Source organism: Gallus gallus, chromosome 4 (genome assembly GCF_016699485.2).
Source record: "Gallus gallus isolate bGalGal1 chromosome 4, bGalGal1.mat.broiler.GRCg7b, whole genome shotgun sequence".
Classification (NCBI taxonomy): domain Eukaryota; kingdom Metazoa; phylum Chordata; class Aves; order Galliformes; family Phasianidae; genus Gallus; species Gallus gallus.
Window position 1 is genome coordinate 21,253,608 of NC_052535.1, and position 15,269 is coordinate 21,268,876.

Genomic DNA, 15,269 nt, shown 5'->3' on the forward strand with positions numbered 1-15,269 from the left:
GCAAAGAAGGGGTAAACCTATTTGGGCTGCTGAACTGTGGAAAGACATTGCTGCCCAAGTAAAGAATATGGTTGTAAAAGTGAGTCATGTAGATGCTCATGTGCCCAAGAGTAGGGCTACTGAAGAACAGCAAAATAACCATCAGGTAGATCAAGCTGCCAAAAGTGAGGTGGCTCAAATAGACTTGGACTGGCAGAAGAAGGGTGAGTTATTTCTAGCTCAGTGGGCCCATAAGACCTCGGGCCATCAAGAAAGGGATGTAATGTATAAGTGGGCTAGAGACCAAGGTGTGGATTTAACTATGGACACTATTGCACAAGTTATTCATGACTGTGAAACATGTGCCATAATTAAACAAGCCAAGAGGATGAAACCTCTCTGGGGGGAAGTGTGATGGCAAAAGTATAAATATGGGGAGGCGTGGCAGGTGGATTGTATCACCTTGCCACAATCTCACAGTGGTAAGCGTTATGTGCTTACCATGGTGGAGGCAACTACTGGGTGGCTTGAAACGTATGTAGTATCCCATGCTATGGCCTGAAACACCATATTGGGTCTGGAGAAACAAGTCCTGTGGCAACATAACACCCCAGGAAGAATTGAATCAGATAATGGGACTCATTTCAAAAATTCTCTTATAAATACTTGGGCCAAAGATCATGGCATCAAGTGGATCTATCGTATCCCCTATCATGCACCAGCTTTTGGTAAAATTGAACGATATAATGTTGTTAAAATTGTTGTTAAAATTATTGCGTACAAGGTTACAGTATTTATGACTTCTAAAAATGCCACTGTACATTTATGTTTGAGACTAGTGGGCTGAAGTTATACAGTGGAATACTGCTGCTTGCAAGATCTCCTTATAGGGGAGTTGGACTAGATGACCTTAAAGATCCCTTACAACTCTAAGGATTCTGTGATTTACTGTTTAGTAATTTCAAACATGCTGATCACAGAGTTGACATTTTCAGGCATCTACTTGCAATGACTACCAGCTCTTTCTTAGTTGTTATTTATCTAAATTAGAGTGTATCTCATATGCCTATATATATGCATACTGATATTTGCACAGTTAGGGTTACTGTACTTTGTAGACGTACCAGTATTGTGGACTGATGATATCCTTTGCAGTGCTTTGATGGCAGCCCTAAAATTCGATATTCTAAATATTTTTCCATTAGTAAATTGTCACTAAACAAAAAGCTATGGATTTTCAAATGTTTTCATCCTTTACATTTTTCAGAAGTGATTTCATGGGGAAACACCTCATTATCCATCTGATGGAGTCCAATCTTCCTGATTTCCCTCACGAAAGTAATATAAAAGATCTCTAAATCCTGGACAGGACAGATCCTGTGGAAAACCAGAAGCAGATATTTTCTTATATTTTCAGCTCCAATTATCATGCAGGCTTTTTAAGAAGACTTAAAAATGATAGAGAGCATTAAACTTTACACAACAGTCACTTAAGCAGCCCTAACCACAAACACAAACTCTACACCAGACAGTGCTTAATATGAAATATTTAATATTAAGATATGATAAAAATCATATGCAAAACCATGTTTAAAGCATCTAAGAGTTTACCCGTGTCACAGGGTTATCTAGATCTATCTGTGTCCATGACAGGGACAGCAGGCCCACAGGCCCAAAAAGGAGAGGGGGGTGGGGGGTGCCAATGGTTTACAGGCTGATTTGTTCCAGTTCTGTGAGAAATGCAGCAGGGGACCCACAGGTCTACACCCTAGGAAAGGGGAAAGGGAAAGGGGGAAGGGTAGGAAAATGTGAGATGAGCCTCAAAACAGAACAGTGGCAATGATCTGAGAAGGAAAATTAATTTACTAAATATGATATCAGAATGCAAGATAGCACAATATAATACAATATATAATTGGAACTGAGGCTAATAAATCAAAATGAGAGTGTCTGAAACCAAAGGCCTTACTCTGAATTGAAGGTGAAACAGCTGGGGAGCACACCCACACACTGCCAGGCAGCGAGATAGAGAGTGAGTCCTGTGACTTGCAGGTCTTATCTTCCCCTCTGAACACGAAGTCCTATGGGGTATGTAGTTCTTCTCTTCTGAGAGCCGGAAAGTTGTCAGTCCATGGAACTGGAGTATTAACTCTTTAATTCCCATGCTTTCCATGATGTTATGATGTAGAATACCGATAACAAAAATCATAAAAACATGACATTCCCATTCCACCCCTTATTCCACATCACTACATCATGTTTATTATATATACATATATATGAACAAGCAATAATAAAAATGCATTACACACACAGATCTATATGCATATATATACATATATATACATGGAATTATTATACCAGCATCAAATTCCCTTGTGGTACACACTGAACATCCCCATCTTTCTGCATCACCCACCAAGTGGTGCTGGGTCCTTGAGCAAAAACAGTTCCATGGAGAGGTTTGCCCTTTCCAGAAGCTGGAAGGACCCAAACAGTTTTTCCCAACATGCTCTTTTAATGTACTAAAGGAACCTTATCTCCCTCTATAGTATGTAGGAAGCTGGATTGGGTAGGACCATCTCAATTGATAGATCCTGAAAAAAACATTTGGTACAGTGTCCAGAGTTTGGCAGACTGCCTAGACTATAATCTAATCTATGTAATCTATGGAGGTCAAAGTAGCAATGCCTTGCAGTCTCCGGCTTAAAGAAATCCCTTTTTTTTTTTTTTTTCCCCCTCTGCTAATGTGAAAAGCTTCAGAATGCCTGCATTCTCCCCCAAAAACTGTCACGGAGTTATCTAGATCAATCTATGTCCATGACTGGGGGGCAGTAGACCTGTGGGCCCCCTGGCTCCCAAAAAATGGGAAGGGAAAAGGGAAATTGGTAGGGGAACGGGAGCTGGGCTCAGAGAGGGAAAAAAGAACGGAGCAGCAGCAACAATCTAAGGAGGAAAACTTTTTTTTACTAACTGTGGTATCGGAATGCAAGATAACACAATATAATACAATCTAATTGAAATTGAGGGTAATAAATAAAATAAGAGAGTTTCCGAAACCAAAAGGCCTTACTTGCATGAAGGCACACAGCTTGGAAGCACACCCACCCCTCTGCCTGGCAGTGAGAGAGAGAAATCCTGTGAATCCCGTAATGTATCTTCCTTCTCTGACCGTGAGGTCCTCTGGGATATGTAGTTCTTCTTCTCTTTTGAGAACCAGGTATCTGGGAAGTTGTCAATCCATGGAACTGGAGTATTAACCCTTTAATTACCCGTGCTGTACATGATGTTATGATGTGGAATACCAATAGCAAAATTACAAAACCATGACATTTAATTAGAACTTCTCAGCCTGAGTTAGAGAACCAAAATGGAAAAAATGTGCCAGTAAATTAATGTGAATAAGGAATGACTAGTCACTGTGTTGCAATGCAAGAACAACTAACCACACAGCAAGTTATCTGAGTAAAGGTTTATAAGACAAAAAAAAGCGATTTTTCAAAGAAAGCCTACTTTTCAATTTGAAACTTCTCAGCAGGTGTTGTGTAGCAGGTGAGTATTATAAATAACCACTCTGAGACAGATGATTTGTGGGCTTCATCTATTCTGCTCTCTGTATAGAATATTTGATACTCATTTTATTAAGTCAATAATGTAAATTTTGTGTCTGGATCAAGTACATCAGCACCTTTCCAGTGGAACTGACATGTAGTGCCTAAACTAGAGTGCTAGTTTATCACTTAGAGTCTGTTCATGTTGATCAAGAATGTTAAAGTCAATCAAAATTTGACTGGAAATTCAGAAACAGCCTCTGGTTGATGTTATAATGAGTATTTCAAGCAGGCATGTGCAATTTAAACTGTGCCTACGAATGATTACTCTACTCGTTCCTATAGGATCTGCTGTGGCCTCTCTCCTGTCTCTTACTGAAGAGTTGAGAAGCTTCACAGGGGGAAAAGCTGTCTGTAGACATTTACTGAGGCAGGTGGAGAGCTCTTGAGATTAGCATTAGTGGCTTTTTCTGTCCTTTGAGACAGTGGTCCAAACATAAGCTTGTGTTCTCTTCTGATGGCAAGCACAAGGAGGAGCCTAAGTTACAGGACAAACTCCAGAAAGCATGGAAGAGATTACTGAGAAAAGCAGAAGAAACAAGCTTTTAATTAAGATATGGAATACAAGCAGGAATTCAATAAGTACGGATGACAAATCAAGCCAAGAGGAAGCAGTAATAAAATTAAAAAACAATGAAGCTGGAGCGAGAGTTTCTCATTATCCAGGTTAAGAGAACTTTCAGCAGATTGGTCAGAATCAGGCATATTGAATCAATTAGACTTCACTTGTAGGGACTGCATCACACTGGAGGTTAATGGGATGGAATAGTAACTCAAATCTGCCCCTTACAGCCCCACGCAGCCCTGCATCAGATGCTGAAGGAAGCGCAATCTCTGCTGCTGCTGTCTGAAAACAGTGCAGTGTTCCCCCCCATGGTTGCAGTATGTCATCAACATATTATTTTCCTAGTTACTCAGATATTAATTCCATTATTTCTCCTCCTGTCTGTTCTCAAAACAGGACCTGGCACAAATTCCCATTATTTTGTAGACTTCCTTTAGATATCTGTAGGCACTCAGGCTGGCTAATAATCTTTAAACCTATTAAGGGAGGGACACAGAAGAAAAGCAAAACAGTGTCTTAGTCCTCTTATGACTACTTGAAGGATAATCAGAAGCAAATTTAATTTTTTTAGAAAAAATATTCTTAAATGCAACTGAAAACATTAATTCAAATTCTACTAATATTTCTGTCAGTTTCATAATGGAATTAAATGCTTTACTTGCCTACCCAGAAAAGAATCATTCCAGTTAAATTAAGTATATTCCTTAACAAAGATTGCACAACTAATCCATATACCACTGGTCTATTCATTAGGCAGCGTTTCATGTAGTTCCTTTAACATCAGAAACAAAGCAGTGACTGAGGAAGAAAATAATTCTGCTTCTGATGCTATGATCCAAAATGCTGCTTTTTAAAATACAAAAGGCTGTGTGTGATTAACCATTCATTTGCTACCCTTCCATTTCTTTCAATTCAGGCTGTGCAACTTCTGCATGAATTCTGTACTTCTGTATCCTGGAGAAGCTGTCTGGCAGATTTTTAAATATGTCTCAACCCATAAACAGTTCCTAGAAACAACAAATATCATAGAATCATTTGAGTTTGGAGGAATCCTTAAAGACCATCTGGTCCAACTCCCTTGAAATGGGCTAGGACACCTACAGCTACATCAGGTGTCAGCTATAAGTGTAGGTGTAGCTACAGCTACATCAATGTCCAACCTGACATTGAGCGCCTTCAGGGATGGGGCATCCACCACTGTATGTGTGTACATACCATACTGATGGCAGTACAGAGGGATTACTGCATTTTCCAGAATCTTTTCTACCATTTTAAAATAAGATTTAGAAGCACATCCTTCAGATGGAGTTCAGATGGTGGTCTGGATGAGCAACGTGAGAGGCACATCAAGCTGCAGCCACAACAGCATGCCCACCCAGCCATTAACAATGGGGCTGAGATAGGACAGTCCTGACAGGAGGCTGAGGTGGACAAAATACACATGCCCAAGCAGTTCCTGGGTGGTAGACAGGAGTGTGAGAGGAAGAGAATATAATTCCCTGAGAAAGGGCCTTAAGGATGCTCTCAAAGCAACTTGACAGGCAAAAGCTGGTTGATTTTAAATAGCAGCAGTGTGCTTTGGTCAGGTAATGATAAAAAATGTCTCTCCTAATAGCAGAGATGCCTTAAGCTTTTCAGTAAAGTATCCTTGTGCTGTCAGCACTGCTGTCCAGGCTGGCCTTATTCCTGAAGCCATGCCCCTGACCCCACTGGTGACAGAACCCCTGTGTTGTGAAGAAACCAGAGCAGCTTGTAGGATCACTATCTTTTCCTGAGCTGAATCTTAACAGTATTTGTTAATCAGATTAGAGCAAAATAAGACCTTCTGAGTGATGTGTTGTATGTTTACATAACGTATGCTTGTAAAGCATCTTAATGTTGTCTCTGTACTCTTAGTGATGCCCCTGTTACTTGCAGCTCTCTCTAAACTCTTGCATACTCTGCTGATCTTGCAACTCTCTTCTCACTCTGCTTACCTCCAAAATAGTTCAGCTGGAAGGACCTTCTGCAAAGGAGAGGCTTGGGCTCTCCTTTGGGCTGTGTGAGAAGAACTAAACCTCTCCAGGATAGCTTCCCCTCCCATGCTTTAGTCAGGTAAATTCTCAGGGAAACTGGGTTAAGAAGCAAACAATTATTACTAACTCCAACATGTTTACATAACTGGAGGTTAAACTCTTAGAAAAAATTACTGAATAATGAGTTAAAAATCAATTGGGCTGTGGCCCAAGTGCTTATTACTTATGGCCATAAGTCTGGTTATCCAGCAAAATATCTTGCGTATTGACTAATAATTGACAATCCTGCCCTCTCAGAAGAATTATTTTGATTATGCTCCATGAAATACATTCACTGTGGAATGATGCCCATCTTCTGACAGAGCTGTTTTACAAACCTCATGTGTTTTCTGCCCTCACCCCCACCTCCATACTGAAACAAGGGCAATAGTTTTCAGCTGTCACATCATCACTGGAATTAAACAATAGAATTACTTGTTTATTATCTATTCAAATGGCAGTACATACTGAATGCACATACAAATATATGGGTGGCCTCAGGTATTGCTATCAGTGTTCATTTAGAGTTATGTCAGACATGCTTGAGCATGCTGTAGTAATGAAGAGGCATGTAAATATGCATAAAGGAATAATCACTGAAGTGTTAATGCTGAAATATTAATTTTATTCACACAAATAATGTCCGTGATTAAAGTGGAAACAATGAGATATTTAACAAATTACTTCATTGTACTGTTTAGAAAATCTGGTTCAAGTTGAATTTTAATACAAAACCACAAAAATTTAAACCTGTAACACCACAGCTATAAGCAAGTCTGTTTAACACATGTTTAAAAAAAATGCAATTTTATTTTTACTACATAATAAAGGAGTGCTACATCAGAGAGACCAGCACAATGGGAAAATGTTACAAAGGAAAGAAATGCTCACCCACCTCCAAGGATCTAGGCTCACAGTAGGAACTCCACAGAGAAGAGATCACCAACAAGAAATCCTTCCACTGTGCCAGTCAGCCCTTAAATGAGGTCAAAGAGAGGTGAAGTCAGGCTCCACCCCTTCCAGTCACCCAGGTGAACTGCCCTCACCTGTGCTCCCAGGGCTGACCAGGTCTTCTCTCCAGTGGTTCAGGCCATGACTCAACAGTTCCTATACACTCCACCCCTTAAAGACATGAGCCAATGATTAGGCTGGCTGGAGGGTGTGCCTTCACTAATACAAGGATCCAACACACCACAACACTTGTACAATTGCCCATGATGGTGCAGGTTGACATAATGCAAGATGACCAATGATCAGATCATGGTTGAAGTTCAGCCCGATGATGTTACTGGAGGCATGCAGTAGCTTGGACCAGTCCTGTGGACTCAAAGAGACTCACAGATTAGTATAGATGGTCTATTAGTATAGATGTTTTAGAGGTATCAGAAGGAGAAGGTTTGCCTTTCACAGCAAGATACAGACCATGTTCCTGTCCTGGGTCAACACTTCTGCTTGCACTAGGGCATGTCCCAGCCATCTGTACCTTACCCTTTGGCCTGATATCTGAGGCTGCATGCCTGTATTGGGTACCAAAGTGGTAGTCTGGATTTGCAACAGGGACATGATTAAGGTCTCCTTAGTGATGAAAACTGGAATGTTGACCAGGATATCTGCAGGCCCTGTACTGATTACCAGGGGGACTACTGATCCCCAACCTCCAATAATCTCTCCCAAGGTGCAAGTAGGCCACACCACTTCAGTCCTACTTGCACCTTCCAAGGCCATTCTATTTTATAGGTACCGAGCTGTAGGTTTTCTGGGGCAGGGAGCCGAAGAGTATTTTCATTGCCAGTTTGGGGTCTTACCTGATTACTGGTGCCAGTAATTTGGATCTTCAACATGGAGGCCCATGTTGTCTGTTGTATTTTCAGGGCACTGGATCTGCTGTCTCTAGGCCTTTCATTCAGGTTCCACAGGGTTTCAGAGTCTCCTTGTCCACCCCTGCAGGGACTGAGGATCTGTCTTCAGGGCAGCCTTAAGAATACTGTTATAGTATTCAATAAGACCTGCACCCATCTGATTATATGGCAGATGGAATCGCTATTCAACATTGTCTCCTTCTGCCCAGCATTGTGCTATTGTACCAGTAAAATGAATTCCTTGGTTGCACTCAATGACTTGTCCAGTAGGCAGCCATTAACTTGGCGAATGCCTTGATGGTATACTCCTGGTTTGCTTTTGGAACTGGATAAGCCTGCATTAGCTCACTTGCTGTGTTGATGCAGGTCAGAGCATATCTTGCCCACTCAGGCCAAGGGAGGTGCCCAGTGTAATAGAGCTGCCATTGGTGGAGTGGACTGTGTCCTTTAGCAAGATGGGCTGTTGTTCTGGGCAGTAGACTCAGTCTCATCCTGGAGCAAGCGTCACAGTCTCAGCATGCCTGAGTGATGTCAGACAGTTGCATGGGCAGCCCTCATGCTTCAGCAGCTGCCCACATTGTCTCTTGTCCAGCATGCCGCAGCTTCTGATATAACCAGCAGGTGACATTCTCTGATGGTGAATTCTCAATCCATCAAACTCAGGCCAGTGTGTCAGCCTCATCATTTCCCAGTGAGTGTAGTAGAGGCTGGTTACCAGAAACGTGGTAGACATGTATGGTCCTGTCCAACCACATTCTATATGTCTAACCACATATCTCTACCCCAGACTGGTCAGGCATGGATAGTCCAGTCCTGGGTGGCCCACTGTGCAATCCAAAGAGTGAGCCCCCAGTACACAGCCCAACTATCTGTGCAGATATTCAGGATACCATTGCCAGGTTCCTTGGTTATAACCATCCACATGGCTCACAGTTATGCCCATCAGCTACTCTGACCATATCCCTTCTTCAAACACCGTTTCAGTGGAGGGACAGTATGCCACTGCTCTCCACTTGCTTGTGTTGCCCTTTCTGGACCCATTCATATACCAGGCATCTTCAGGAATGGGATATTTTCATTCCTGAATGGGACTCTTCTCCAGTGGAGTAGCCACTGTTTCTTCCAACATATCTCTGTGGTACATCACAGGGCCTAGGTTCTTCTGGAGTTCTTCTTTCAGTGGTGAAGACTACTTCTCTGGCTGAAACAGATGACCCATCATGCCACTGTCTGTGCTGGGACCACCCCTCTCTTAGGAAGGTTGGTCAGATCTTTCACCCACCCCTGAATTGGCAAGGTTGTCTTAACTGACCTCAGATGTTTGAGTTATTGGCTCTACTGCCTGTAATACAGAGAAGGCAGCCAATAACTGTTTTTCAATTATACCATACCTTTCTTCTGCTCCATGCCAAACCTAAGACCAGAACCCAACTGGGGTTTGAAAGGAGTTTTGGTGCTGTCACAGGCCCCAGCCGAACCCATCCTGAGTTATATGGACATCTAGTTCACCTGGAAGGGTGGTATCAAATATACCCAGTGCCCGGGTCTGCTTAACAGCTAGTTTTGCTTGCTGGAATGCCTCATGTTCTGTTCTTCCCCCAGTCTCGTCTTTGGCCTTTCTTCATGAGTAGATACAAAGGCTTCAGCAGCTGCTCTAGGTGGGATATAAAGGAACACCAGTATCACAGTATACTCAAAAATTCTTGCAGCTGCCTCAGTGTGGTAGGGACTGGGAACTTTGTCTATTATTGTGCTGGGTAGTACTTAGGTCTTTCTTTACCAAACTACACTCAGAAATTTTACCAGCAAACCTGGTCCTTGCACTTTTTGTGGGTTATAGCCCATTGTTTGTCTTGCAAATGGGCCGTTAATGAGTCTACTGCCCTTCCTAATGCCTCCAGTGGGTAATATGTCAACATGAGATCATCAGTATAGTGGTACAGCTTAGCGTTATCTGGACTTTTCCATTCTGTTAGGTCACGCTCCCCTGAGTTAAGACAATAGTTGGTGAATGCACATACCTCTGTGGCAGGACCTGAAAGTTCCAGTGTCTGCCTCCACATGTAAATGCAAACTCATCTTGTGATTCTTCGTGGATAGGAATGCTGAAGAATGCATTTGTCATGTCCAGGATGCAATGGTATGTTTCTATTTTCCTACTCAACGTGTCCATCAGAGAGGCAACATGGGGTACAGCTGCATGAATGGGTGGTGTTACCTTATTTAACTCTCTACAGAAGGATTACAATCCATTGTCACTCTTTATGTGCCATTTGGCTTTCACACTGGCCATATGGGGGAGTTATATGGGCTGTGTGTAGGCCTTACGATCCCTACTTTTTCTAGCTCCTGCATCATTCTGGATATTTCCTCCTGCCCCCCAGGGAGTCTATACTGTTTAGTATCAGTGATCCTGCATGGATTGGTCAGGTGAATAGGCTCATGTTTTGCATGGCCTCTTAATACCACCTGCACTGCCCAGATACTAATACATCTCTTTCAGTCTGAACTCTCCAACAGTTGTCTGGAGGGTCAGAACCTATAAGATGTCTATGCCCAAGATATACTCTGGAGCTGGGGCAATAGACAGCTTATACTACCAGGGTGGGAAATGCCCAACCCCAGTTTCAACCGCATTTTCTTAACAGGAATAGTCTGCCCCCCAAAACCACCCATCATCACTCTCCTTGAAATTTAGTTAGATCCCCATGAATGACTGATGTTTCTGCACCCATATCAACCAGTGCCATAACCTGCTCTATGTTCTCTTGGGATCAAAAAATAGTTGGTTAGACATAGGGCCTCTGGTGCCATCTGGAGGCCCTGGTTACAAGGGGACTAATATCCCATCACACCATAAACTGCCTGATTGCCAAGTCTTTTTCCTCTGGTGGCTCAGGCATCGTAGCCTGAGTCACCTGAGGAGGCTTTTTCCTTTTATTATGGACTATGAAGTCCTCTAGATCCCAAGATCTTGTTGGCATTTGTCAAATTATCCCCTGCTCTTCTGGGAGTTCTATGAAATTTCTAGTCATTTCTCAGTTGTTTTCATAGTTGAAGTGAAACATAATTAGGTTGTCAGTCAATTCTGGCAAAGGCCACCTGTATAAGATCATTGAACATCTAATTCTGGAATATCCATGTAGGGCCTGATCAGGGTGTGTGTGTGGGGGGGGGGGGGGGGGGGGGGGGCTTTCCTGGTTTTAATGACTGGAAGTATCTCAGCTTCTTCTACCTCCCCCACCTTGTTCTTAGGTGTTCTGTTGCCTCCAAACCAGCTACAAACTGGGCAGCCTGCTGGACAATGGCCTCCAAGGCCACCAGAGGGTTTAATATGGATATTAAAGTTCCATAAAAGTGGGAGGATGTTGTAAGATCAGATCCCTCATTCCTGAGGAAAATCTCACCAAATTCAGGCTTTCAAATACTTCCTCATGTATAGCCTCCTTCATGCCCAATTCATGGATGTATGTTTGAAGGTCCTCCACAGAGGATCATAAACCCATACATAATAGCATATCAGCCTTTTTATCATAGAAACACTAAGGTTGGAAAAGACCCACAGGATCATCCAGTCCAAATATTCGCCCATCACCAATGGTTCTCGCTAAACCATGTCCCTCAACACAACATCCAAACGCTCTTTGAACACCACCAGGGTCGGTGACTCCACCACCTCTCTGGGCAGCCCATTCCAGTGCCTGACTACCCTTTCAGAGAAGTAGTATTTCCTAACGTCCAGCCTGAATCTCCCCTGGGGCAGCTTGAAGCCATTCCCTCTAGTACTATCACTAGTCACAACAGAGAAGAGGCTGACCCCCAGCTCGCTACAATCTCCCTTCAGGTAGTTATAGAGAGCAATAAGGCCTCCCCTAAGCCTCCTCTTCTCTAGACTGAACAATCCCAGCTTCTTCAGCCGCTCTTCATAAGGCCTGTGCTCCAGACCCTTCACCAGCTTTGTTGCCCTCCTCTGGACACACTCCAGGGCCTCGATGTCTTTCTTACAGTGAGGGGCCCAAAACTGGACACAGTACTCAAGGTGTGGCCTCACCAGTGCGGAGTACAGGGGGACAATTACTTCCCTGTTCCTGCTGGCCACACTATTTCTGGTACAAGCCAGGATGCCATTGGCCTTCTTGGCCACCTGGGCACACTGCTGGCTCATGTTCAGTCTAGCGTCAATCAACACCCTCAGATCCATTTCCTCTATACAGTCTTCCAGCCACTCTGCCCTAAGCCTGTAGCGTTGCCCGGGGTTATTGCGGCCAAAGTGCAGGACCCAGCATTTGGTCTTGTTGAATCCCATCCCATTGGCTTCAGCCCAGCTATCCAACCTATCCAGATCCCTCTGTAGGGCCTCGCTACCCTCAGGCAGATCAACACTTCCAGCCAGCTTGGTGTCATCTGCAAACTTACGGAGGGTGCACTCAATACCCTCATCCAGGTCATCAATAAAGATATTAAACAGAACAGGCCCCAGCACCAACCCCTGGGAAACACCACTCGTGACCAGTCGCCAGCTGGATTTAACTCCATTTGGCAACTGGTCACAAGTGGTGTTCCCAGGGGAAGGAAGTAACAGGCCAAGTAACATGGCATGCTGCCATCAACCAATCTATTAGCAAGTGGTTTTTGTCATGGTGTTGTATTTTAGCATATAATCTTTGTCAAAGTGCAGGGCATTAGGTGATAGATGCAAGTTTAGAAATTTCCAGTCCTTTAACTACAACACTTTCTACCCTCATGTTCCATAATCTTAAGAGCCAAGCCAGTATACTTTCCCCTGACTTTTGTCAAAATCGCTGCACTAGATCCATCCTCAGATGACATATAGAGGTGGTCTGTCACGTGAAGATGAGTTTGAGCAGGAGGCCATTGATCAGGGGACACCCCTGCTGTTCTGTCCTGTATTTTCTTTGTCTTTTGTGTTATTACAGGCTGGATCTGAAAGAGGTGCATCTCAGGTGGAGCTTCAAGATTCATCCTCAAAACTTTGTCTTCTGCATTACCCAGGTCCATTGATTCAGGGGCCTGGGTATGTTCCAATGCAATATTTTGGATTTGTTTTACAGGGAAAGTTAAGCTTGATTTTTTTCCCCTGTTAATATACCAAGTTGTTGTTCTAATTTCTCAATGCAATCACATAATTAATTCTCATTCTCTAAGGTATTATTTGAGACTTCCATGTGATTCAATGCATTTCATAGTGGCCACGCTACAGTGGACACAGCCAGCTGTTGCTCTTCTTTGACTAGGATGCCTTTATCTAATCCATAGAAGTATTTCACCATACAGGATGGGGACTGAAAGATATTCCCATTACCCCACAAGTGACCCCATTTTTCAGCTATAGTAGCTAGTTCATAATATGGGGATCCCAGAAATCCTGGGATATGCCTCAGCAGAACTTTATTTCGAGGGGCAATATCCTCCCCCTTGACTCCCTTAAAGAATGGCTTGGGTTGGAAGGGACCTCAAGGATCACCAAGCTCCAACCCCCCTGCTGCAGACAGCACCACCAGCCTCTATATCTAATACTACGTGAGGCTGCCCAGGGCCTCATCCAACCTGGCCTTGGGCCAGGCACCCTTAACCTCTCTGAGCAGCCTGTTTCAGCACCACACCCCTCTCTTGTGAAAGAAATTCCCCCTGATATCCAACGTAAATCTTCCCTCCCTCAACTTAAAGCCATTTCCCTGTGTCCTGCCATTATCTACCCTTGTAAAGAGTTTACTCTCCTCCTGTTTATAGGCTCCTTTTAGGTACTGGAAGGTTGCAATGAGGTCACTCCACAGCCTTCTCTTCTCCATGCTGAAGAAGTCCAGCTCCCTCAGCTGGTCTTCATAGGGGAGGTACTTCAACCCTCTGATCATCTTCGTTGTCCTCCTCTGGAGCCTGAACAACAGCTTCCTATCTTTCTTGCACTGGGGGCTCCAGACCTAGACACAGTACTTCAGATAGGGCCTCAAAAGGACAGAGGAGAGGGGGACAATCACATCCCTCTCCCTGCTGGCCACCCCTCTTCTGATGGAGCCCAGGATACCACTTGCTTCCTTAGCTGCAAGAGCACCCTGCTAGCTCATGTTAAGTTTTTCATCCACCAGGACCCCTGGGTCCTTCTCTGCAGGGCTACTTTCAAAGGTTGCTCCTTCTAGCCTGTATATATGCCTGATATCCAATAAGAAAGCCATTTTAATATTTTAATCTGGCTGGCTTGTCACATGTAACAGTAGAAGGACAAGCACAATGGGAAGATGCTACAAAAATGTAGTGGCAAAGAACCAGCATGATATGAAGACATTAGAAAAGAAAGAACTTACCCATCTCTGAGGATCTAGGTTCACAGTATAAACTCAAGGGAAAGGATCTCCAACAAGAGACCCTTCCCCAGTGGCAGTCAGCCCTTAAATAAGGTCCAAGAGAGGTGCAGCCAGGCTCTACCCCTTCCAGTCACACAGGTGAATTGCCTTCACCTGTGCTCCTAGGGCTTGACTGGGTTATGTCTCCAGGTGCTCAATCAGTGGTTCAGGCTATGACTCATCAGTTCCCACCCAGGGAGAAAGAAAATTTAAGATGACTATCAAAAATTAATCTTTTGACTTAGTAATTGTTATAATAAGAAGGGCAATAATTTGGTTGCCTTTTCTTGACAGAGCGTTTATACCCCCTTTCTTGTTACTGTCTTCTTCAGACAGCCTGTAAGAAGTGCTACATTTTTGGTTGCTTCTAGGCAACATAAGGTTATGAAGATCCTTCATTTCAGTAACTTTTTACCTTTCTAATATTAAACTACCACATCCATAATTCTCCATGAAATGCCAGTATTTTCTACCCTGACTTGTCCATGGAGTTTCATTCTGACTTTTCAGTTATCTGACAAAGCACAATGAAACAGTATACAGTGACTCCTTTTAAAGGCTGATTTCTGTACTGATGGATGTCAAATGCTATTGAATGAAATGTAAATGAAATAAATAGATATGAGGTTGTGTTTTGTAGTGTGAGCAGTGTGTACTGTCTACAAAGAATTCAAGAAAACAAAGCGTACTGTCATGAAAATGATCAAACACTGTCTGGAAGCAAAGGTTTAGACTGTGTACTGTGCAGCCAACTGAATTAATTGAATTAAATAACTAGGAATATTTGCAGTCCAGTTGCATGACATTGCTCTTTTTCTAAGGAATTGTGGTAGATAACACGA

The 15,269-nt window shown here is 43.2% G+C and overlaps 1 long non-coding RNA gene and 1 other non-coding gene across 2 annotated transcripts; one reads left to right on the plus strand and one right to left on the minus strand.

The window, feature by feature from the left end:
- Positions 1 to 1,539: 1,539 nt before the first annotated feature.
- Positions 1,540 to 7,903, minus strand: LOC107053218. Its single transcript, XR_001466284.3, has 3 exons — positions 7,105 to 7,903; positions 6,132 to 6,266; positions 1,540 to 4,631 (listed from the first exon to the last, which is right to left on the minus strand). It is a non-coding gene; the product is annotated as an uncharacterized LOC107053218 (long non-coding RNA).
- A 3,014-nt stretch (positions 7,904 to 10,917) lies between these two features.
- Positions 10,918 to 11,026, plus strand: MIR6688 (microRNA 6688). The gene has a single exon (NR_105558.2). It is a non-coding gene; the product is annotated as a microRNA 6688 (primary transcript).
- Positions 11,027 to 15,269: the final 4,243 nt, after the last annotated feature.